The following is a 25,238-nucleotide window of genomic DNA, read 5'->3' as shown; positions in this document are numbered from 1 at the left end:
AAAAAAGTTTTTTACCCAAATATCCATGGTAAAATGAGGGTGCGTGTGTGCGCGTGTATACCCCGATATACCCCCAGGAAAGGCAGGGGGAGAGAGGCCGTCGCTGCCCGCTTCTCTCCCCCTGCCTTTCCTGGGGTCTAGAGCGCTGCTGTTGGCCCTTCTCACCCCCTGGCCAGGGGGAGAGAAGGGGCAGCGGCACCCATTGCCGGCGCCGCTGCCCCGTTGCCCCGTTGCCTCCCCCCATCCCCGGTGGCATAATTACCTGAGTCGGGTCCGCGCTGCTGCAGGCCTCCGTCGTGCGTCCCCAGCGTCGTTGCTATGCACGCCGCGGTGCACTGACGTCATGCGCCGCGCCGTTCAGCGCATAGCAATGACGCCGGGGACGCACGCCGGAGGCCTGCAGCAGCGCGGACCCGACCCAGGTAATTATGCCACCGGGGATGGGGGGAGGCAACGGGGCAGTGGCGCCGGCAATGGGTGCCGCTGCCCCTTCTCTCCCCCTGGCTGTCGGCGCCGCTTCTCTCCCCCTGGCTATCGGCACCGGCACCGACAGTCAGGGGGACAGAACGGGCAGTGGCGCCGATAACCAGGGGGTGAGAAGGGCCGACAGCAGCGCTCTAGACTCCAGGAAAGGCAGGGGAGAGAAGCGGGCAGCGACGGCCTCTCTCCCCCTGCCTTTCCTGGGGGTGTATCGGCGTATAACACGCACACAGACTTTAGGCTAAAAATTTTAGCCTAAAAAGTGCGTGTTATACGCCAATAAATACGGTATGTGTATTATAAATTATATCTCTGTATATCATATTTTTTCATATTTCTTTCATATTTTTGTAACTGTACATCATTTGTTTATTTTCATGCATAGCACTGTGATACCTTTTATCAGATTAAATGTTTTATTAATCAGCTCTGGTCTTTGATCTCTAAATATATGAGCTCACCTTTCTGAAGGCAGCTCTGGTGGAAACCCGTTTATCTAACCGTTAATTTGGTGACTTGCTGGGACTAGTAGTGGATACCCAGAGTTCTGGAGGCTTTAACCCTTGCACCATCACACTCTCTCTAGCGTCTTGGCTGGACCGATAGGGTGTGATTGTGACACCATTTTATACAGATGCCACAATAAAAGACGAATTTTACCTGCCTTCCTGGTGCTGGATACTTTCCTCTATAACCAAGCCATGATTATTCAATATCTTAGAAGTTAAATCAGTGGATACTGCAGAAATAATCCCACCTTCTGGAAGAATAGTCACTGGATTAGAGTCTATAGGCTGAGAAGCACTGAAACTCCGAGATAAGGCATCAGCCTTGACATTCTTAGTACCCGGTAGGTAAGTAATAACAAAATTAAACCGAGTAAAGAACAAGGCCCAACGGGCTTGACAAGGATTGAGAAGTTTGGCAGATTCAAGGAAGGTTAAATTTGTATGGTGAGTGATTACTAGAACCTGATGAACTGCCCCCTCAAGAAAAATGTCTCCATTCCTCAAAAGCCCACTTGTTTGGCAAAAGTTCTCAATCTCCTACGTCATAATTTTGTTCTGCTGCGGAAAATTTACAAGAGAAGAAGGCACAAGGGCGTAACTTAGTCAAAGAAGCAGTTCCCTGTGACAAAACTGCTCAAGCACCAACTTCAGAAGCATCAACTTCAACAATAAAAGTTTTGGTCTGATCTGGTTGAACTAAAATCGGAGCAGAGATGAAGAATCTCTTAAGATGTTCAAAAGCTGCCTCCAGAGACCAGTTAACCAGATCTGCCCCTTTAAGAGTCAAATCTGTCAATGGTTTTGCAACAATAGAACATTTCTAAATACATTTTCTGTAGTAGATCGCAAAGCCCAAAAACTTTTGTAGTCCTTTTAAAGAAGTAGGCAGCACCCGGTCAGAAACTGCCTTAACCCTCTCAGGATCTATTTTAAAATATCCTGGCGTTAAGATGTACACCAAAAATTGGACCTCTTTGACACCAAAGACACACTTCTGTTTAACAAACAATTTGTTTTGACGCAGTACCTGAAGAACAGAACATACATGGTCAACATGAGATGACCAATCTCGAGAGAAAATCAGAATATCATCTAGATAAACTACAAGGAATTTACCCAAATATTCACGAAAAATATAATTGACCAAATTCTGAATAACTGCTGGAGCATTACTGAGACCAAAAGGCATTACCAGATACTCAAAATGACCCTCAGGGGTATTAAAGGGGTTGTGCGCTGCCCTGCCTCTCGGAACTCCGCCCCCAGCGTCCGGAAGTTCATTACTCCGAACACTGTGTGCGGGCTTTCGTGTTCGTGGCCGCCCCCTCGTGACGTAACGCCCGCCCCCTCCGACGTCACGCCCGGCCCCTCGTGATTTTACGCCCGCCCCCTCAGCGAAAGTCACACCCCCTTCCCATAGACTTTGGTTGAGGAGGCGGGCGTGACGTCACGAGGGGCTGGGCGTGACGTCATGAGGGGGTGGGCGTGACGTCACGAGGGGGCGGCCGCGAACACGGAAGCCCGCACACAGTGTTCGGAGTAATGAACTTCCGGACGCTGCAAGCAGTGCTCCGAAAGGCAGGGCAGCGCACAACCCCTTTAAAAGAAGTTTTCCATTCATCACCATCTTTTATTCTGATTAAGTTATAAGCCCCTCGAAGGTCCAGTTTAGAGAACCAACATGCCCCCTGTAATTGATTGAACAAATCTGGAATTAGAGGCAATGGATATTGATTTTTGACTGTAATCTTGTTCAGATCCCGATAATCAATACAAAGCCTTAACCCTCCATCCAGAAAAACCCTGCTCCCATAGGAGAAACAGAAGGACAAATATGACCCTTTTGCAAACTTGACTGAATATAATCCTTCTTAAAGTCCCAACAGGAGGAGTCAGCACCGACCCTGTCTGATTCTTTGCACGTGACCTACCAGCCTGCCATGGCTGGAATTAAAATGATCCAATTACAAGATGGTCACAGCAAAAAAATTATATCAGTGATCCAGATGTAGTGAAGGCTTCAGATTTATTATACACCATCAAGTGTACATGTGCAATGTTTCGGCCAGGAGCCTTTGTCAAGCATGTTTGACAAAGGTTCTTGACAAAGGCTCCTGGCCAAAACATTGTACATGTACACTTGATGGTGTACTATAATCCTGCATAGCTTCTCTTTTAGGACCAGACAAATTATAAATTCGCCCCTTAGGATACTTGGTATGAGGTACAAGTTCAATAGCACAGTCATAATCTCGGTGTGGGGGCAAAGCAGAGGAGGCCCCCTCAGAAAAAACATCACAAAAATCTGAAATAATTTCGGGTAGATTACTTTGGGCCACACCGAGAGTTGCAACGCTTGTAGGAATGCATTTATTTATACATTCGGACCTCCACTTGATGAAATCCCCAGAGGACCAATCAAAGACAGGATTATGTTTTCTTAACCAAGGTAATCCCAAAATCACATTTACCAACACATTTTCCAGAACAAAAAATGTGTTTGAATCTACAAACGCTTTACCAAATACTTTCTTTTCAAGAAAAAATATTTAAACTGGCGACTAAAGTTTAGAAGACAATTTTGGAGATACCTGTGCACCCAAATGACCTCCCCGATTGTCACTTAGGCCCTGGCATTTCCCGGCAGCTGGTGTTTGGCGTAATTCTGGATTCGACGTCCCTTCTCTCCACAAAATAAATACAAGTTGTTTTTCCTCCGAATGGATCTTCTCTCCTGGGAGGACAATCTCCCTATTTGCATGGGTTCCTCATAAGAGACATGAAAGGTAGGTAAAGAGGACAACATGGAGGAAGGAGAGTGGGGGACAGCAGAAACGGACCGTCCACATCTTCTCTCTCTCTAACGTCTTGTGGCATTGAGGCAGGTGTGAGGGCAATGAAGGAGTGTTTTTCTCACTCCTTTATCCTAGGTGATCTAGAGAGGCTCATCAGGTGCCTAATTAATGAGGCAGCAGAAGTGTGGGAAGTCTGTATACAAGGAAAGGAAACAGAATAGTCTGGGCTCTCCCTAGAAGACAGCAAGGTGGCTTTGGGGGGGAGGGGGGCGCTGTGAGTGACCCATAATAGTGAAGTGGACAAGACAAGGAGTCTAAGTACACACAGCAAGAGGCTGCAAATGCTGTGTGTGAACAGTGAGTAAAAGGTTGCAGGAAGCTTATGTTTTAACTGGCAGGGAAAAGTCCTCCAGTTGATAGTCAGGGCATGCTGGGTTGTTTAGTTAGTGACTGGATGGCATAGGATTTTGTTTGTTCCTATGTTATGTTTTTATTTATCCTGCAACCTGTCTAATAAAGCTGGCGAGGAGCCAGACTTGTATTAAGAACTGTTGTCTGCTGCTCAATGAAGTAGAAACGTGTCCTGTGGCTGTGTCAAGGACGATCCAAAGCTATCCCCGGGATGAAATCCTTACAGTCTGTCAAGTCGTACTGCAAAAGTCATGGCCTGTTCTAATGATTCAGGTAATGGATAGCTCACCAGGACATCTTTAATAGCGTCAGATAATCCTAGTCTGAAATGACATCTAAGGGCTGGATCAGTCTAGCCAGATGCAGAACACCATTTCCGAAAATCAGCACAGTACTCCTCGGCCGTTCTTCACCCTTGCTTTAGATTAACCATCTAAAACTCTGCAAAGGCTGCTTGGTCAGGTTCATCATAAAGAAGGCCCAAAGCAGAAAATAAAGCATCCACAGAACTTAATTCAGGAGCTGAAGGAGGTAAAGAGAATGCCCACTCCTGGGGATCCCCTTGCAGCAATGACGTTACAAGTCCTACTCTCTGAACCTCTGTGCTAGTAGACTGTGGTCTTAGGTGAAAATAGAGCTTACAACTCTCCCTGAACACAACAAATCTCTTTCGTCACCAGAAAAGCAGTCAGGAAGATTAATTTTTGGTTCACTCGAAACAGCTGGAGGACTGACCACTGCCTGATCATAAGCTGTTTCCTGAGCCTGAACCCTTTCAGCAAGGGACTGTACTATATGTGTTAATCCCTGCATTTGCTCTACTACAGCTGTCATTGCTTCTATCTTAGCAAATGCAGATATGTGGGCCTGTGAAAATGTCACGTATGGACAGGGAAGAAGTGCACACTATTCGCGCCCACTCCCCTATCCCTGCCTACTTACATACCCACCCTAGGCGATGGGTCGGTAATAAGGGTGACAGTCCCTCCCTAGATAAGTGAAGGGAATAACTGTCAAATATAAATAATATACAGACACAGGTCAAGGTACAGTAGGGAGCTGACAGACTAACAGAAGCAAAACTAACACACTCACACAATAAGTGTATGTCCACTCTCCGGGTCAAAACCAGGAGTTGTCAAAATACAAAATTGCTAATACCAGAAAGAAGTCGAGAAGATAAGCCAAAAGTCACAGATGCCGGGTAAACAATAATAAACAGTGTAAATCGCTAGCTACTGGAGTTGGACTCTTTCACAGGCATTGAATGAGAGCAAACTGCCAGGTTAAACAGGCAACCCCACATGTGCTCTCATCAAAAGGTCAGCTGACCAGCCAGACAGCTAATCGTAACCCGGCAACAAAAACAAAGAACCTGTCAGAACCTTTTAACCCTATAGGTTCTGACATCAGGAGGCACAGCAGACACAGCTGAACTGAACCACAACTAATTGATCTGCACTCCAGAGCTGACTCACAATTCTGCTGGTGAGGTCACTGTGTACATACATTACATTACTTATCCTGTACTGATCCTGAGTTATATCCTGTATTATACTCCAGAGCTGTACTCACTATTCTGCTGGTGAGGTCACTGTATACATACATTACATTACTTATCCTGTACTGATCCTGAGTTATATCCTGTATTATACTCCAGAGCTGTACTCACTATTCTGCTGGTGAGGTCACTGTGTACATACATTACATTACTTATCCTGTACTGATCCTGAGTAATATATCAGACAGGAGGCTCGTATCTTGCATTAATCTTTCTTTATTAATGCCCATAGCAGAAAAATAAAACTTTCAGTTTAATGTATTCAAAGAAAACTTTTCTCAAAAGTACAACTCCCAGCAGCCCCTTTGAGGTCTCTGTAACCAATTGTAGCCCAGGTGGCTCCTATAAAGGGGGCTGCTGAACCATAGCTCCTCCTCTTTCTTTCTGCTCATAGCTGCAGATAAGTACTTCTCTAATTGTCTACTGTGTATATATTAACGTTATTATTCATTTTTTCTACACTTCACTGAGGGCGCAGCAGTGTCTCCGCTCTCATTGAAGTCTTGTCTTGTTGTTTCATAGGAGCGCAGTATCTGCGCTCTCGCTGTAGTTTTCGCTAGTGGAAACAGCGTTCCCATTAGCTTCTATCGCAGCGCTACGTCTGGCATTCTGCCCAGACGCGGCGTTTATACCTGTTTGGAACGCGCGGGGGGACCTAGTCCCGGCCACCGCGTTCATTCCCTTTACGGTCGCGGTTTTCCGCGACTTACATTCTACGGGCGCCATCTTACCTTGTGCTTTCTGGCATGCCCTTCTTCTTCTTCGTTCCTTTCCGCCGCCTCAGCTTCGCGCGCAGCTGACGTGCGGAGGGGTGGGCACTTCGGGAGGCGCGCTCTCCGCTCCTCGAATCACAGCATTTAGGTGCCGTAGTCTCATGAGACTACGTCTCTAAGCACTGAGACTAGGCTCCTACCTCCCACCGCAAGTTCAGCGCGAGCGGCGTAAAGGAGAGGAGCCTGAACAGTAGGAGCATCCAAATTGTAGGTTTTGATATATATATATATCTTCTCAACAGGTGGGATTTACTCCTACCTGGATAGAGTGCATATTGTGGTTAGTTCTAGAGCAGTATAGGCTGGTTATTCTACCTGTCCAGCTTTCCCCCATACATGCTTATAGTCCTACTATCCTTCAACCAACATGTCTGATGAAGGTAATGCCAGGGATTTGCCAGGGGTGGAGGCTAACCCTGATTCGGCACAGTTTATGAACGCTGCCCAAATTCAGGACCTCATCACCAAGTCTGTACAGGCGGCCCTGGCGTCCGCTGTGCTCCCTTCTGGCTCTCAGCACTCACTGCCTCACAGTATTGAGCCTTTGGTCTTTCTTAGTCAAGAAGAAGGGTGGCGGTTTCCGCCCAGTGATAAACCTTCGAAATTTGAACCAAAATGGAAGGGATCCACTTCCTTCGGGATCTCTTGTGGCCGGGGGATTGACTGATAAAGGTAGACTTAAAGGACGCATACCTTACCGTACCCATTCATCCTTCGTCCCAACAGTTTCTCCGCTTCCTTCGGAGAGGTCGAATGTGGCAATTCACTTGCCTTCCTTTCGGCCTATCGTCCGCCCCATGGTGCTTCACCAAACTGCTGAAGCCCGTGGTAGCATCTCTGCGGAGCAGAGGAGTAGGGCTGATCATATATCTGGACGACCTGCTTATCATGGCTCGTTCCAGGGCTCAGGCCATTACCCATATGGAATGGACGGTTTCCCTGTTACAGGACTTGGGATTCCTGATCAATCAGGAGAAATCGATTCTCGCTCTGGCTCAGGAAATGGAGTTCCTAGGCTTTTTGGTGGATACCGAACAAGCGGTTCTCTGGCTTCCCACGTCCAAACTAGCCCTCATCCGCAAGGAGATCAGGGCTGTGCTTCGCAAGGGTTGCGTATCCTTACGCATCCTTGCTTGTCTGGTGGGCCTATTGTCGGCCTCCATCCAGGCTATATTTCCGGCCCCACTCCATTATCGGGCCCTTCAGAGGCTAAAAACTCTGCACCTTCGACAGGGTCTCAGATATGCAGACGTGGTACCCCTCTGTCCGGAAGCCGCAGAAGAATTGCAGTGGTGGCTTCATCATGCCATCGAGTGGAACGGCAAGACCATATTCAATTCCAGTCTGGACATCATAGAGTCGGATGCAAGCCGACAGGGCTGGGGTGCTCGGTGCGGAGAGTCCTCCAGAGGAGGGACGTGGTCCGCAGAGGAGTCGCTGCTACACATCAACGCGCTGGAGCTCCTGGCAGCGTTTTTCGCCATCGGAAATTTCTTACCACTTGAATACAATTGCTGTGTGCAATTGCGCATGGACAATATGACAGCAGTTCAATACGTGAACCGCTTAGGGGGCGCGAGGTCCAAAATCCTGGCGGATATCGCGAAGGACTTTTGGCACTTCTGCCTACTCCACGATATTGTACCAGTGGCGGAATATATTCCGGGGGTTTCCAATTCAGTGGCGGATTGGAATTCCCGTTACCTGATCGATGCAAGCGATTGGAGACTGGATCGGTCAGTATTCTTGGCGTTACAACGACTCTGAGGTCCACTTCGTTTGGACCTATTCACCTCCCACCTCAACCATCAACTACCCCAATTCTACAGTTGGAGGCCGGACCTGGAAGCTTGCGAGGTCGACGTGCTTCGGCAACGCTGGCCGGAGGGGACGCACTATGCGTTTTCAATGATTTCCAGGGTTCTCCTTCACGTGATGAACCAGGGGACGACGATTGTGTTGATCACTTCCTGGTGGCCGACGCAACCGTGGTTCCCTCTCCTTCTTGGTATGGCGATCGACTATCCCCGGTTGCTTCCTCACTTCCCTCACCTTCTCACCAATCCGACCAAGGGTCTCCATCCTCTGGTGCTGGAAGGCAACCTGCCTCTCCTCACGTGGTTGGTTTCGGGGTCTCAGAATCAGATAACGACCTTTCAAAATCAGCTAGGGATCTCCTCGCCCTGGCCTGGGCCCCTGGGACTCGATCGGCATATCGATCAGCCTTGGGACTCTGGGTCCGTTGGTGTGATCAACGACAGGTTGATCCAGTTCACGCTCCTGTGTCCGTAGTGGTCAACTACTTAGCGGACTCCTTTGAATCGGGGAAGTCTTTTAGTTCCATCAATGTCTACCGGTCGGCTATCTCAGCCTATCATTGTCCTGTGGACACCTTGCCTGTTGGCAAACATCCTCTGGTTTGTCCCCTTTTGAGGGGCGTTAAGTTTAAGCGGCCCCCGCATCCCAAATACCAGGCCACTTGGGATGTCTCCAAGCTCCTGGACTTATTCTCCGTATGGGCGGATAACGATGGCCTTTCTTTACAGCTTCTTTCTTTCAAATTGACCGTCCTGTTATGTCTGGTCTCCGTAAAACGGGTTTAAGACGTGAAAGCGTTGGATGTCTCCAGGCGTCAATTTTCGCCAGAAGGCGTTCGTTTGTAGGACCAAGACTGGGATTCACTCGGTCTTTTATCCTTTCTTCCCCGATCATCCTCGTCTCCGAGCTTACGGTCACCAGATTCCTCTCAGCTCCTCATTTCCTATGTCCGACCACATCTACCAGTGTCTTCAGCTACTTTAGCCCGGTGGGTTCGGTCTGCCATGGACATGACGGGAATAGATGTCTCCCTTTTCGGCGCGCACTCTTCCACGGGTGCTATGGCCACTAAGGTAGTTGCTTCTGGGGGCTCTCTCTCAGATCTGCTTTTAGCTGCGGATTGGTCATCGGAGACGACTTTTCGCCAATTTTATTTCAGACCGGAGTCTCATGTCTCCATGTCGGTCCTGTCTACCGTGGGTTAAATTTGCCTATTCATTTTGACATGTCGGTGCTGTGTTTATTGTTATAGCTTTGAACTTGCAAGATATGAGTCTCCTGTCTGATATATAAATCGGGATTTTCCTAGCTTGTGACGGAAAATATTAGTTATATGAAGACAGGAGGCGAGTATCTTCCCTCCCAGCCCAACCCTATTATGGTGTTCTTTTCTCCTCTAATTTCAGGTTACTGACGATCGCCTGTGTCTATGTGACGCCAGCTGAGATGTTCTTGTTGTCCTCGTTGGGAGGTTTTCTTCAGTTCGGTTATCCTGAAGACGGGGGTCCTGCGTCTGGTCATGCACTGGAGTTCTGGTTCCGGAAATCCGTCAAGGTGATGTGGAGTCGAGATGGTGTCAGTGTTCGGCTATACTGAGTCGGCTATGACGTTGAGTCAAGAAAGAGGAGGAGTTATGGTACAGCAGCCCCTTTTACAGGAGCCACCTGGGCTACGATTGGTTACAGAGACCTCAAAGGGGCTGCTGGGAGTTGTAGTTTTGAGAAAAGTTTTCTTTGAATACATTAAACTGAAAGTTTTATTTTTCTGCTATGGGCATTAATAAAGAAAGATTAATGCAAGATACGAGTCTCCTGTCTTCATATAACTAATATTTTCCGTCACAAGCTAGGAAAATCTCGATTTATATCCTGTATTATACTCCAGAGCTGTACTCACTCTTCTGCTGGTGAGGTCACTGTGTACATACATTACATTACTTATCCTGTACTGATCCTGAGTTATATCCTGTATTATGCTCCAGAGCTGTACTCACTCTTCTGCTGGTGAGGTCACTGTGTACATACATTACATTACTTATCCTGTACTGATCCTGAGTTATATCCTGTATTATGCTCCAGAGCTGTACTCACTATTCTGCTGGTGAGGTCACTGTGTACATACATTACATTACTTATTCTGTACTGATCCTGAGTTATATCCTGTAAATCTTTTTTATTAGAAAAATGTAAATCATAACAAACACAAAACCAGCACAACTTTGCCATAACTGAAAACAACAACATAAAATAACATAAAACCCAAACTTTACATTTCAAATAAAAGAACATAAATCCTGCCTAACCGGCCAGCCCAGTTTTCCCTAGAAAATAATAGAGACGCACCTTACATAACCGAATATCTAACAACACTCACATACAAACTCAACTTGAATTACCAAAAAAGAAACATAAAAATAGCACTATTTAGCTGTAACTCAAAAACACCCAAACTTGGGAAAAAACACACAACAAGGACTCCCACTACACCCCATTAATTTAATGTATATATGTATACATACACATACTTTTTTTTTCTCCTAATTGTTAAAAAGGAAAATTAAATCTATAACTCAAAAACACCCAAACTTGGGTAAAAGAAGACCTAGACCAAAGAAAAACGAAATCCACTACGGGATACAAAAATACCAAAGAAAAATTACTACAAAAATAACAACTGGTTCGACTGCCATAATATAAGATAAACAAAATTATAACATATTATACATATAGACAATATACACTATATACACCTAAATATACAGAAAACACACCTACAAATACAATAAAACCACCTACACTAAACTGTCCCTTCACCCACACCACCCGCCCTCCTGTACATGGGTCAGAGTCCTTACAGTTCATAGTCCTCAATGTCCAGTTCATAACTGACCCATGCCAGGTCCACCAAAACAAACAACCACCACCACACACAAATACACCCTCCCAACCTAGAACTCCTCCCAAACAACTCTATCATTATCAGCATTACAATATACATAAACAAACAATACAACCCACTTTAGGCCCAAGTTCGGTGCCTGTAAGCCCATCTGAAAACAAAACAAAAAGCTATGGTGCACATGCATTAGCCCACCACCAGGAAGAAGGATGGCAATCCTGAGACATACAAAATATTTACATTCTTTCCCTAACTCCACCCTACCTCTCTCCCTACCATTATCCCTAAAAATAAACTGACCCTACTATCACCCTAACCCTGTCCCTACATCACTGTCCCTAACCAAATCAAGGGTACTCTACCCAAAAGGTCTAGTACCTAGGGCACATCAAAAGAAAACCCTCTCCATAGGAGAGAAGCCCTACTGGTACCAAGACTGCCATACTCCAAAGACCTGATCTTCCCGAGGTCACCAGTGATGTTCCTACAGACCTCCACCTCGGAGAGGACTTTCCGCTGTGTAGATACTAAACACCGTGCATTCCACGTGTAGTACCTAACCACTAAACTGACTAAGAATAAAGTGCCCCGATCACGGCCACCCAGGGTCATGAATGCCCCATAAGCCCACTCCGGATAGGTAAGGCCGGCAAGTTGACTCCAGCCGATGGAAGCGCCCACCCGGTTGTATACCCCTATATTAAAGGGACAATGAAGCAGGTAATGGTCCATGCTTTCCAGCATGTCCCCGCACTCTTCTCAGGGACACCCCCGGTCATCAGATCTCCTACACTTCAAATTGTCCCTCACATATAGCTTCCCCTGAAAGCAGCGCCAGGCCAAGTCCCAAAACTTCTGGGGGATCCTTTTTATGTTTAAAAGATACAACCCCACCCTCAGATCCCGACCTGGGCAGTCCCTGAGCGCCAGAGGCTTCTGGAAGTGGGTCAACAGAACCCGTTTGTCAAGGAACTGCCTTGACTGAGTCCTGATCTCCCACACTCCCAGACCCCACCGACATATCGCCTTCAGAGTCGGGGTAGCGTAAGCCGGAAGATTTCCATGGGGCGTACGGAGGTCCTTCACTTGCCCTCCTGTCTCCCATTCCTGGAAGAAAGGCCGAAACCACTCCCTGCAGGAGAGTACGCACGGAGGAGCCCTCTCTGACCAGAGGTTCGAGATGTTAGCTTTCAAGAAGGTGTTCGTTAAGAACACCACAGGGTTTACCATAGATAAACCCCCTAGTCTCCTCGTGCGGTACGTAACCTCCCTCTTGACTAGGTTCATCCTGTTCCCCCATAACAGTTGGAAAAACAGGCTGTAGACCCTAGTGTAGTAAGCCTCTGGCAAGATACATACGCTGCCCAGATAGATAAACAAGGGGAGCAGGTACGATTTGATCAGGTGTACCCTTTCCCTGAGGGTCATAGACCAACCCTTCCACTGGTCCACCTTCTGAGTGGCATCCTGGAGCTTACCATCCCAGTTTTTGGTGGGATAATCATCCTGGCCGAATGTGATGCCCAGAATTTTTGCTGACTCTTGGGGCCCTGGAAGGGTGTCCGGGAGATCAAACGTGGGATCTCCCCCTCCCAGCCAAAGACTTTCACACTTATCCCGGTTGATCTTAGACCCGGATGCCTCCGAGTAGCGTTCCACCTCCGACATCACCACATCAACCTCCTCTCTCGAGGACACGAAAATGGTGACATCATCAGCGTACGCCACTACTCTCTGGGCAACATCCAGCTCCGCCAGACTCATCCCGACTCCCGCCAACGGCCCACAATCTACCCTCCGGACGAAGGGGTCGATTGCGAACACGTATAAAAGCGGGCTCATAGGACAACCCTGACGGACTCCGGACCCCACCTCAAAAGAGTGGCCAGACCAACCGCTCACCAGCGGGAAACTCTCTGCCCCTGTATACAAGATCTTAAGCCAATTAACAAAAGTACACGGTAAGCCATATCTCAGGAGGACGGACCAGAGTTAGTCATGGTTCACCCGATCAAATGCTTTGGCCTGATCCAGGGACAGCAAGTACCCCTTCCAGAGACCCGCACTACTCCGCTCCACTGCCTCCCTGACACTAAGGACCGCACTTAAGGTGCTTCGGCCTGGAACAGAGCAGTGCTGGGCCCCCGAAAGGAGCCGGGGTGCAAACTTCACCAGCCGATTAAACAGTATCTTGGCCAGAAGCTTCCTGTCCGTATTGAGAAGAGTTATGGGCCTCCAATTCTCAATCCGGCTAGGATCTTTACCCTTTGAGAGAAGAATCAGGGCTGACCTCCTCATTGACTTCGGCAGAGTGCCCGAGGAGAGACACTCATTGAATACCTCAGTCAAGAGGGGAGCTAAAGACTCCTTAAAGGTCCTGTACCACTCGGATGTTAAGCCATCCGGACCTGGCGACTTCTTGGGGGCAAGCCCCTCGATCGCCAGTCTCACTTCCTCTTCCCTGATTTCTTCTGCCAAAACATCAAGAGAGGGGTCTACCCCTGGCTCAGGAATGGTTTCAGCCAGGAAAGCCGACATCATGTCTCGATCTAGATCCTTCCTTCCCAAGAGGTGCGAGTAGAAGGATCTGACGACCTCCAAGATCCCTGATCTGGACCGATTCAGAGATCCTGTACTATCGATCAGTCCTGAAATGACTACTCACTGACATCCTACAGTTTCTGTAAGGGTCGGGCGAGCGGTATTTCCCGAAATCCCTCTCAAAAACCAAAGATGCGTGCCTATCGTACTGACACCTCATCAGCAAGGATTTCACTCTGGAGATATCCTCCCGGCTACCTCCAGTCGAGACAAGAAGCTTGAGTTTCCTCCTCAGTCCCTGATACAGGCGATACCTGTTCAGGGACCTGAGGCTCGAGAGCTGGCGGAAGAACCCCGCAACCCTCTTCTTGAATATCTCCCACCACTCTGACTTACTACTACAAAGGTCCAGTAAAGGTACCTGACTCTGTAGAAAATCCTCAAAGGACTGTCTTACCTTCCGCTTCCTCCAGGAGGGACAAATTCAGCTTCCAATAACCTTTACCCATCCGGGGGGTCTCTGAAACATTCAAGGAAAAATAAATCATACACTGATCGGAGAACTCCACCTCAACCACGGACACTGCGGAAGAGACGGCTTCCTCCTTCAAATAAAACCTGTCTATTCTAGACCTGCAGCTACCTCGATGATAGGTGAAACCCGCGTGGCCTGAGGGGCTCCTGATGTGGGCGTCCTCTAGGCGAGCTTCCCTAACTATACTATTGAGAGCTATGCTATCATAAGCCAACCGATCATTGGAGCCTCTCCTATCTTGGGATCTGACAGTATTGAAATCCCCTCCAAAGATCACCTGTCGGCTTGTAAAAAGAAAGGGCTTAATCCTCATAAAGAGATCTTTACGGTCCCACTTTGTTTGTGGGGCATAGATGTTAATAAGCCGGAGCTCTTGCCCCTTCATGAGGACATCTAAGATCAGGCACCTCCCCATTTCTAACTCAATAACCTGTCTGCATTCAACAGGAGCGGTAAAAAGGACCGCCACCCCACTATATGGCTCAGCCGCAAGAGACCAGTGGGAGGGCCCGCGCCTCCACTCTCTCCTGGCTTTTACCAGGGAGGCTAGATCTGACAACCTGGTCTCTTGTAAAAATAAAATGTCGGCATCAACACGGCCGAGAAAATCAAAGGCTGCGAATCTAGCCGTATCAGACTTTATACTGGCACAGTTAATAGATGCCAGCGTCAATGGGGTGAGTGCCGCCATCATGGGTGATTGAGTTAGACGACCCTAACACCCTCATTTCTGCTTTTTCTTCACCCCCTCATCCCCAGACGAGGAGGCTTCCTTCTCTTTGGACCGTTTTTTTGATTCTGACAGGTCCATTTTTGATTCCCCATCTCCACCTGGCTCCGGTTTCGCCCCATCCCCTGAGAAAATTGCCCCATCAGGACAGGGCCCAGTTCCCCCTGGAGGCTCCCCCACTTCAGGCACCCCATCCTCAACCCCCCCCCCCTCCAAGGAAGGGGAGGAGATGTCTTCAAGGACGGAGTACCGATTAGACAGATCAATCAGAGGGGGGGCAGGTAAGCTTTCGCTTGGGACCTGGTCTGTAGCACGGGGACTAGAGGGCTCCCACCTCTTCTTTCCCCCTTTATTGCCCTTCTTTTTTGGCCTCTCTTCACCCTCCTCATCCACACTTTCATAGTGGGAGGAATCGGAAAGATCGGCCTTGCTGCCCTCTTCTCTACAGATTCTTCTCATTTCCTCATCCAGCACATTCTCCTCCAGGGCCTCAGCAGTTTCAGGACTAACCTCTGGAGCAGGGCCAGAAGCTACCCCTGCCACATGGGAACTCTCCAGTTCCCTGCTCCTTCTCCGATTAGCCTCCCGCCTCAGCTTGGCGGGACTTTTCCTCTTCACTGACCCTGTTGCACCTTCACCCGCACTCGTGCCCTCCCCAGCTGAAGCAACATTACTGCTGTCTCCAGCCAAGGAGACCGTCGCACGGGCAAAGGCGCTAGGACAACGGCTGAAAGGGTGTCCTAAGACACCACACAGATGACACCGAATCTGCCTACAGGATGCGGCAAGATGACCTACCCCACCGCACAGTGCACAGACCTGCACGGTACAGGCTGCGCTAAAGTGGGTGGGGCTGCCACACCTGTGACAGACCTTGGGCTGCCCCTGGTAGAAAACTTGGATTCTGTCTCTCCCAAGAAAAGCAGCTGATGGGATGTGAGCAACAGTGCTCCCCGAATGCTTCAGTTTGACGGAAAACGTCCAGGCCCAAGACCAGATCCCATGTTCGTCAAAGTTCTTTTTTGGCATGTCCGTCACATCCCCATATCGGCTGAGCCAGGTCATGATGTCATAGCAAGATAGTGACTCGTTACATGTCAAAACGGTCACTTTCTTGACCAAATTCTGACGGGATATCGCCTTTACGGCGAAATCCCGCCAGCCGGGCTCGCTTTTCACCACCTCATAGTTCGACCAGAAAAGTTCCAAACCCTCTGGCCGAGCGAAGCTGATGTCAGACTCGGAAGTACTGTAGGGGTGGATCAGGGCAAAGATGTCACTTGCCCTGAATTCCATCCGGAGGAGGAGCTCAACCACCTTTCCCCGAGGCGGACACGCATCTTCGCCCCTCCACACCAAACGGACCACATTCCTACGGCCACTTTCCTGCCCGGATGTCGGGAGGGACCAGACCACCTCCCCGTTTTGTTCTCGGAAGGCGCCTAAGCCATGTCTTTCTATCCAAAAAGACAGGTCAACCTCACGCCTCCCCTCTACCTGGATCGACCTGTCTCCCCTACGTAGAGCCTCCAGGAGGCGCTGTTGCAAGTGACCCCCAGAGCCAGATGGAACCAGAAACCAATCCAGGACCCTTATTCTTGACAGAAACATCAGCCATAACACCTCTCTCTCCCATTCCACTACCGCTCCTCACCTGCATTTCACTAGCACCCCTCTCTTGCACTCCACTTGCACCCCTCTCCTGCACTCCACTTGCACTCCTCTCTTGCACTCCACTTGCACCCCACTTGCACCCCTCTCTTGCACCCCACTTGCACTCCTCTCTTGCACCCCACTTGCACCCCTCTCTTGCACCCCCCTTGCACCCCTCTCTTGCACTCCACTTGCACCCCTCTCTTGCACTCCACAAGTTCCCCCCTCATCCACACTGCTACCACAACTCCTCCCATGCACACCATCATAATTCACATTTTGCACATTACCATTTTTGCTCTCACTTTCACTCTTGCCTACACTCTCCCTTGGTGTGTTACACTGGGCTGGCTGGGTCTTTTGCATGTTTAATGGCTGCCGGTTTCAGAATTGGCGCTGCATAGTTCTTTCTTCCCGTCTCTTGGGGTGCAGACACACGCTCCGCCTCTGACATAGGTGGCCGCGCCCCCTCGCAAAATGACTGTCCCTCCGGACTCACTCCCGCTACAGCCGACGCACAGGGAACCTCCCCTTTTACAGCGGAGTGCCCCCTGGCGCCAGAACCGGTACCAACCGCGTCACCTAGGGGACCGCCCCCTGAACCAACAAGGTCCGGTGCCCGGACACTCCCCCCCTCACAGGAGAATGCCCTGCAGCGCCAGGACCAGTACCGCCCACTTCAACCGAACGGGTGAATCTGCCGCCATTTTCTGGTGACTGGACACCCTCCCCCCTCACAGGAGGGTGCCCTTTTTTTTTCTATAGCACCCACGGCCATTTTGGGTGCACTACTGTATCCCCCATGCTGGCCCCGCTCCACTACAGAAACGGGGTCTGGCAGGTTGGGGGACCCAGCACCCTGAACCGACTTTTCAGCCGACTCAGACTGCTGGAAAGGAGAAAAGACAAACTTCACTTGTCCCTCAGTTTTCTTTCTTTTCTTGCCCTTTTTTTTATTCCTCCTCTTCTCTTCTGGGCACAAATCGTCTCCAAAAGACGGGTGGGGGACTCCTGCATTACAATCGCCCGCAGGAGACCCCCGTCTGCCAAGCCGCTGCCTTCACCGCAGTCACTGCCATCATCCTCCTCACTGGAGAGAGGTAAGGCCACCTGAGCCGGGTTTATATAGTCTGCACTCAGGGTAAGTGGGGGGTCAGGGGTAGCAATGGTGGCACATACCGATACAGTGTCCATATCCCCCTCACTCACATTGCCCTCCTCACCTCCATCACCTTCCTCCATCTCCTCCTCCTCACTGCGACAATCCTCATCTTGCTGACTTTCACAACCTCTGGAGGCCCTCATGCTGGAGAACCTCTCTTCATGAATTAGCTTCTCACCAAGAAACCCAGCACCCTCCACAATGTCCGACCTCCTCCTCACAAGCTCCTCCACAATGTCCGATCTCCTCCTCACAAGCTCCTCCACCTCTTTCCTCAGAGACCTCACCTCAGTATTGAATGCTGATCTCTTTGCCTTAGGTGCCTGATCCGCTTGATAGATGGCAAATTTCAGATCTTCTCTAAGGCCACGAAGCTGCTTTCCAAGCTGTTCATATTCAGCCATCTTCGCCTGGATTCTCGATCCAAAAGTTTCCAGTGATTCTCTGTTCCCCTTTTCCCCCCATTGCTGGGGTTGTGAGGGTCCAGAGACAGCTGCCTTCACTGCACTCCTCTGCCTGGAAGAGCTTCTTTTCCTTGCAGGGCTTTTGCTGGAGGCTTTGCAGCTCCCAGCTGAGGACGGGGGAGGGGGCACCACATTACTGTGAGCCCTGGTTGTTCTCCTAATTCCGTCCTGATTATTGGCCGTGGCATTTTCCTTGGCACCCCCCGCCGGCCGGGTACGGGGAGTGCAAGATGAAGCTCCAGATCCCCTGGGCTCCATCGCAGGAGAACCTACCCAGGTGTCTGCCACACACCTGGGGAGGGGCGGAAGGAAATCACTGCTTCTGTGGAAGTCTCAGGAGCTCAGCAGAACACAACCTCTCTCCAGAGCTGTACTCACTATTCTGCTGGTGAGGTCACTGTGTATATACATTACATTACTTATCCTGTACTGATCCTGAGTTATATCCTGTATTATACTCCAGAACTGTACTCACTATTCTGCTGGTGAGGTCACTGTGTACTTACATTACATTACTTATCCTGTACTGATCCTGAGTTATATCCTGTATTATACTCCAGAACTGTACTCACTATTCTGCTGGTGAGGTCACTGTGTACATACATTACATTACTTATCCTGTACTGATCCTGAGTTATATCCTGTATTATACTCCAGAGCTGTACTCACTATTCTGCTGGTGGGGTCACTGCAGGGGCGGACATATCACTTGTTCAGCCGGTTCGGCTGCACAGGGGCCCAGCGTGTTAGGGGGCCCCCTAGTAGCCCAGGTCACAGCCTGGGCCTCACAGTCTGGGCCCCTGCAGGGCCCCCTGCCAGTACTTCATACTAAATGCTGCAGCAACAGGTCCCGGACCTGCCGCTGACCTCGGCCGGGCGAGAGGACAGGCCAGGGGTTGATGGGAACAGACGTGCCCCGCGCAGGCACGCACGTCTGTTCCAAGCCCCTGACGTCACGTGTCATGGCCTCTGACCCCGGCAGAAGCGACAGGAGCAGCAAACCCTCCCGCCTCACACGGCCGCATCGCTCAGCAGATAAGGTGAGGAGAGTGACGGTCGGGTGCAGGGGGGTGGGGGGAGGGGATTGTAATGATGATGAAGAGGACAGGAGGGGTGTTGAAGAGGTTGTTGGTGTAATGATAAGAAAGATTGGGGGTCTGGGAGAGCGCAGTGTTGATAAGGAGGACCAGAGGGGGGGTCAGGGGGGTAATGATTAGGGGGTTTAATGTTGATGAGAAGGACTGGGGTGGGGGGTGTCAGCTGTGTAATACTGATGAGGTGCTTAAGGTATATGGGGTGATGAGGAGACTGAGGATGGGGTGCATGGGGTGATGAGGAGACTGAGGATGGGGTGCATGGGGTGATGAGGAGACTGAGGATGGAGTGCATGGGGTGATGAGGAGACTGAGGATGGAGTGCATGGGGTGATGAGGAGACTGAGGATGGGGTGATGAGGAGACTGAGGATGGGGTGATGAGGAGACTGAGGATGGAGTGCATGGGGTGATGAGGAGACTGAGGATGGAGTGCATGGGGTGTATGGGGTGATGAGGAGACTGAGGATGGAGTGCATGGGGTGATGAGGAGACTGAGGATGGAGTGCATGGGGTGTATGGGGTGATGAGGAGACTGAGGATGGAGTGCATGGGGTGATGAGGAGACTGAGGATGGAGTGCATGGGGTGATGAGGAGACTGAGGATGGGGTGCGTGGGGTGATGAGGAGACTGAGGATGGAGTGCGTGGGGTGATGAGGAGACTGAGGATGGAGTGCATGGGGTGATGAGGAGACTGAGGATGGGGTGCGTGGGGTGTATGGGGTGATGAGGAGACTGAGGATGGGGTGATGAGGAGACTGAGGATGGAGTGCATGGGGTGATGAGGAGACTGAGGATGGAGTGCGTGGGGTGATGAGGAGACTGAGGATGGAGTGCATGGGGTGATGAGGAGACTGAGGATGGAGTGCATGGGGTGATGAGGAGACTGAGGATGGGGTGCGTGGGGTGAATGGGGTGATGAGGAGACTGAGGATGGAGTGCGTGGGGCAATGAGGAGACTGAGGATGGGGTGATGAGGAGACTGAGGATGGAGTGCATGGGGGGATGAGGAGACTGAGGATGGGGTGCGTGGGGTGATGAGGAGACTGAGGATGGAGTGCGTGGGGTGTATGGGGTGATGAGGAGACTGAGGATGGAGTGCATGGGGTGATGAGGAGACTGAGGATGGGGTGTATGCGGTGATGAGGAGACTGAGGATGGAGTGCATGGGGTGATGAGGAGACTGAGGATGGAGTGCGTGGGGTGATGAGGAGACTGAGGATGGAGTGCGTGGGGTGATGAGGAGACTGAGGATGGAGTGCATGGGGTGATGAGGAGACTGAGGATGGAGTGCATGGGGTGATGAGGAGACTGAGGATGGGGTGCGTGGGGTGTATGGGGTGATGAGGAGACTGAAGATGGGGTGTGTGGGGTGTATGGGGTGATGAGGAGACTGAGGATGGGTTGTGTGGGGTGTATGGGGTGATGAGACTGAAGATGGGGTGCGTGGGGTGTATGGGGGTGATGAGGAGACTGAGGATGGGGTATATGGGGGTGATGAGGAGACCGAGGATGGGTTGTGTGGGGTGTATGGGGTGATGAGACTGAGGATGGGGTGCGTGGGGTGATGATTAGACTGAGAATGGGTTGTGTTGGGTGTATGGGGGGATGAGACTGAGGATGGGGTGCGTGGGGTGTATGGGGTGATGAGGAGACTGAGGATGGAGTGTATGGGGTGATGAGGAGACTGAGGATGGAGTGTATGGGGTGATTCAGTGGTGTATCGTGGTTGGCAGTATTATATTGATAGAGTACAGTGGTGGGCAGTATTATATTCAGGGGTACAGTGGTTGGCAGTATTATATTCAGGGGTACAGTATTTGGCAGTATTATATTCAGGGGTACAGTGGTTGGCAGTATTATATTCAGGGGTACAGTATTTGGCAGTATTATATTCAGGGGTACAGTGGTTGGCAGTATTATATTCAGGGGTACAGTATTTGGCAGTATTATATTCAGGGGTACAGTGGTTGGCAGTATTTAGGGAGTACAGTGGTTGGCAGTATTATATTCAGGGATACAGTGGTTGGCAGTATTCAGGGGGTACAGTGGTTGGCAGTATTATATTCAGGGGTACAGTGGTTGGCAGTATTATATTCAGGGGTACAGTGGTTGGCAGTATTCAGGGGGTACAGTGGTTGGCAGTATTATATTCAGGGGTACAGTGGTTGGCAGTATTATATTCAGGGGGTACAGTGGTTGGCAGTATTATATTCAGGGGTACAGTGGTTGGCAGTATTATATTCATGGAGTACAGTGGTTGGCAGTATTATATTCAGGGGGTACAGTGGTTGGCAGTATTATATTCGGGGGTACAGTGGTTGGCAGTATTATATTCAGGGGTACAGTGGTTGGCAGTATTCAGGGGGTACAGTGGTTGGCAGTATTATATTCAGGGGGTACAGTGGTTGGCAGTATTCAGGGGGTACAGTGGTTGGCAGTATTATATTCGGGGGTACAGTGGTTGGCAGTATTATATTCAGGGGTACAGTGGTTGGCAGTATTATATTCATGGAGTACAGTGGTTGGCAGTATTATATTCAGGGGTACAGTGGTTGGCAGTATTATATTCGGAGGTACAGTGGTTGGCAGTATTATATTCAGGGGTACAGTGGTTGGCAGTATTCAGGGGGTACAGTGGTTGGCAGTATTATATTCAGGGGTACAGTATTTGGCAAGGTTATAATGATTATTGTCATCATACAGAGGATGAGGATCTACTGACAAATGAAGGAACCAATGATGTCCAGGTGTCAGACTCTGCAGAGAAGATGGAAGAAATCCTGGTGTCTGGACCAGATGAAGAAGAAAAGTAAAGACAACAGAGAAGACGTCACTCAGGTCAGTGATATCATTGTGTATTTTCCTAACTGTCCCATCAGAGCTTTAGTCACTGATATCATTGTGTAGTCTCCTGACTGTCCCATCAGCTGTAGTCACTTCAGACATGATGGGAGTTGCAGCTTTCCAACATCTCGGGAGCCACTTGAACCAAGGTGATTGGTGGGGGTCCCATGAGTCAGACCCCCACCATAAAAATGGGCTGTTTATTTTAAAATGCCTGGGCCTATTTTTGGTCCCAGTCTGGCCCTGCCTGTAAGTCACTTCTATCATTAAGGATAAGAAGCCAAGGAACCAGGGGGTGCCAAGGGGTGTCGTGCTAAGTCCAGGGGTGCGAATGTAAAGGGGAGCACTGCCCTCTGCCTCCCAGCTAGATACGGGTCAGGCTGACCTGGGGGAGTACTCATTGGGCCGCACACTGAGAGGGACAGGGGCCACCCGGAGCCCACCTCAGGAGTCGTTCCATCCACCTGTGGTGGACAAGGCAAGTGGCGACACTACACGCGCGGGGTAAGTGGAGGCCCCCCCGGTGGGGTCTAGGTACATGAGGGGGCACAGTGCTGGGGGGGGGGCCCAGGCACATTCTTTGCACAGGGGCCCTCTGCTGTCTGTGTCCGCCCCTGGGTCACTGTGTACATACATTACATTACTTATCCTGTACTGATCCTGAGTTATATCCTGTATTATACTCCAGAGCTGTACTCACTATTCTGCTGGTGAGGTCACTATGTACATACATTACATTACTTATCCTGTACTGATCCTGAGTTATATCCTGTATTATACTCCAGAGCTGTACTCACTATTCTGCTGGTGAGGTCACTGTGTACATACATTACATTACTGATCCTGTACTGATCCCGAGTTATATCCTGTATTATACTCCAGAGCTGTACTCACTATTCTGCTGGTGAGATCACTGTGCACATACATTACATTACTTATCCTGTACTGATCCTGAGTTATATCCTATATTATACTCCAGAGCTGTACTCACTATTCTGCTGGTGAGGTCACTGTGTACATACATTACATTACTTATCCTGTACTGATCCTGAGTTATATCCTGTATTATACTCCAGAGCTGTACTCACTATTCTGCTGGTGAGGTCACTGTGTACATACATTACATTACTGATCCTGTACTGATCCCGAGTTATATCCTGTATTATACTCCAGAGCTGTACTCACTATTCTGCTGGTGAGATCACTGTGCACATACATTACATTACTTATCCTGTACTGATCCTGAGTTATATCCTATATTATACTCCAGAGCTGTACTCACTATTCTGCTGGTGAGGTCACTGTGTACATACATTACATTACTTATCCTGTACTGATCCTGAGTTATATCCTGTATTATACTCCAGAGCTGTACTCACTATTCTGCTGGTGAGGTCACTGTGTACATACATTACATTACTGATCCTGTACTGATCCCGAGTTATATCCTGTAGATCTTTTATTAGAAAAATATAAATCATAACAAAAACACAAAACCAGCACAACTTGGCCATAACTGAAAACAGCAACATGAAATAACATAAACCAAAACTTTACATTTAAAATAAAAGAACATAAATCCTGCCTAACCGGCCAGCCCAGTTTTCCTAACAAAAAGAAACACACCTTACATAACCTAATATCTAACAACACACTCACATGCATACTCAACTTACATAACCAAAAAAGAAACATAAAAATAGCACTATTTAGCTGTAACTCAAAAACACCCAGACTTGGGAAAAACACACACTACAAAACACACAGAAAACACAACAAGCACTCCCACTACACACCACACCCCTTTTTTTTTTTTTTTTTTTTTTTTTTATAATAACACTAATAATAATAATAATAATAATAATACTATGCCACACACATGCATCACAGATCCATAACTTTACAAAGGCATAAAGATAAATTAATCTACAACTCAAAAAACACCCAAACTTGGGAAAAATCACATATTACAAACCGAAAACACTCCCACTGCACACCAAATTGTCACGATGCCGGCTGGCAGGTAGTGGACCCTCTGTGCCAGAGAGGGATTGGCGTGGACCGTGCTAGTGGACCGGTTCTAAGCCACTACTGGTTTTCACCAGAGCCCGCCGCAAAGCGGGATGGTCTTGCTGCGGCGGTAGTGACCAGGTCGTATCCACTAGCAACGGCTCACCTCTCTGGCTGCTGAAGATAGGCGCGGTACAAGGGAGTAGGCAGAAGCAAGGTCGGACGTAGCAGAAGGTCGGGGCAGGCAGCAAGGATCGTAGTCAGGGGCAACGGCAGAAGGTCTGGAAACACTGGCAAGGGACACACACAAGGAACGCTTTCACTGGCACTAAGGCAACAAGATCCGGCAAGGGAGTGCAAGGGAAGTGAGGTAATATAGGGAGTGCACAGGTGATAACTCTAATTGGAACTACTGCGCCAATCAGCGGCGCAGTGGCCCTTTAAATCGCAGAGACCCGGCGCGCGCGCGCCCTAGGGAGCGGGGCCGCGCGCGCCGGGACAGAACAGACGGGGAGCGAGTCAGGTAGGAGAGCCGGGGTGCGCATCGCGAGCGGGCGCTACCCGCATCGCGAATCGCATCCCGGCTAGCAGCAGGATCGCAGCGCCCCGGGTCAGAGGACGTGACCGGAGCGCTGCAGCGGAGGAGGTGAAGCGAGCGCTCCGGGGAGGAGCGGGAACCCGGAGCGCTCGGCGTAACAGTACCCCCCCCCTTGGGTCTCCCCCTCTTCTTGGAGCCTGAGAACCTGAGGAGCAGACTTTTGTCAAGGATGTTGTCCTCAGGTTCCCAGGATCTCTCTTCAGGACCACAACCCTCCCAGTCTACTAAAAAAAAATTTTTCCCTCTGACCTTTTTGGCAGCCAAAATCTCCTTGACCGAGAAGACGTCCGAGGAGCCGGAAACAGGAGTGGGAGGAACAGATTTGGGAGAAAAACGGTTGAGGATGAGTGGTTTGAGAA

At 49.6% G+C, this 25,238-nt stretch overlaps 1 protein-coding gene across 3 annotated transcripts in view; it reads right to left on the bottom strand.

Annotated features, from left to right (window-relative positions):
* CASR (calcium sensing receptor) overlaps positions 1 to 25,238 on the bottom strand; it is a 262,212-nt gene that overhangs the window by 37,642 nt on the left and 199,332 nt on the right. The window lies entirely within an intron of this gene.

Source organism: Hyla sarda, chromosome 2, assembly GCF_029499605.1.
Source record: "Hyla sarda isolate aHylSar1 chromosome 2, aHylSar1.hap1, whole genome shotgun sequence".
NCBI lineage: Eukaryota > Metazoa > Chordata > Amphibia > Anura > Hylidae > Hyla > Hyla sarda.
This window is presented reverse-complemented; position numbering and strand designations above follow the sequence as displayed.